This window comes from Octodon degus, unplaced genomic scaffold (assembly GCF_000260255.1).
Source record: "Octodon degus isolate 3935 unplaced genomic scaffold, OctDeg1.0 scaffold00115, whole genome shotgun sequence".
Lineage (NCBI taxonomy): Eukaryota > Metazoa > Chordata > Mammalia > Rodentia > Octodontidae > Octodon > Octodon degus.
In genome coordinates, this window is record NW_004524691.1 from 10,199,905 (window position 1) to 10,200,964 (window position 1,060).

Here is a 1,060-nt window from a genome sequence, read left to right on the forward strand (position 1 = left end):
AGCACACTGAAATCATGACTCTATTTCCAAGGCATCATCAAGAAAAGTTATAACATGGCACTACTATGGTGTTCGTCATAATTATATAAATAATGCATACATAAAGAAAATGTGAAAACTCCTAAAATTAAAAATTAACTATTATAACATTTTGATAGTCCTAAAATCAGCAAAGCACAAATGTGTGTGTGCATACACACACACTCAGCCACACAGCCCATAATTCTCTATCAGTACATCATCTCCAAATTTGACAACAAAATTGTTTTGTCAGGACTTAATGTTTCCTATGTATATTTGATTTTCTTCTAACTCAATTTGTCTTCTTGGATTTGTAAAGTGAAATATTATCATTTTCCAATAATTTATATTCTCAGATTTTATTTAAAATGTAATCTTGAATATAAAATTTAGTTCAATAAAATTTTGTATGCCAGAGCTTAAGCATTTGCAAGATCTTAGCATCAAGCATCCAAGCTGAACTGGATTTAAGGGCGAGAACAGTCTATTGTACTCTTGCATAAAATCTTACTCTTACAGAGTCCAACTTTCCAAATTTTACACTATTGGCATTTGAGACTTGATAATATTTTTGGTTTTTACATCATAGGAGATTAAATAGTGCCTTTTTCCTTTACTCCCTAGATTCTGATAAATATTTGCCTGTTATTATAACCAACAGTGGCTCTAGATATTGCCCACTGGACCCTGGAGGAAAAGAGGAATTGCCTAAGTTGAGAATCATTCCTGGCAAATGTGTACAAATAGATTTGATTGCTGGATGAAGTAATCAATCTTACCCAATACACATTCCTAAGGGTCAACTGAAGCCGCAAGTGTAAAATTTTAAAAGGTGTTAGAGAGTTCCCAGTAGGGCAAGGAGTAAGGTGCACATTCATTTCTTCAGAAATTTAAGGGTTTATTTGACAAGCTCATCATTCTATGACAATAAAATATGGAAATATACATTGGGACCTAAAAATATATTGATAATATTTCAGGATAGATTTTGTGATATTCACATTTATGATGCTAGAAGTCTTATATTCTGCCACTTTGG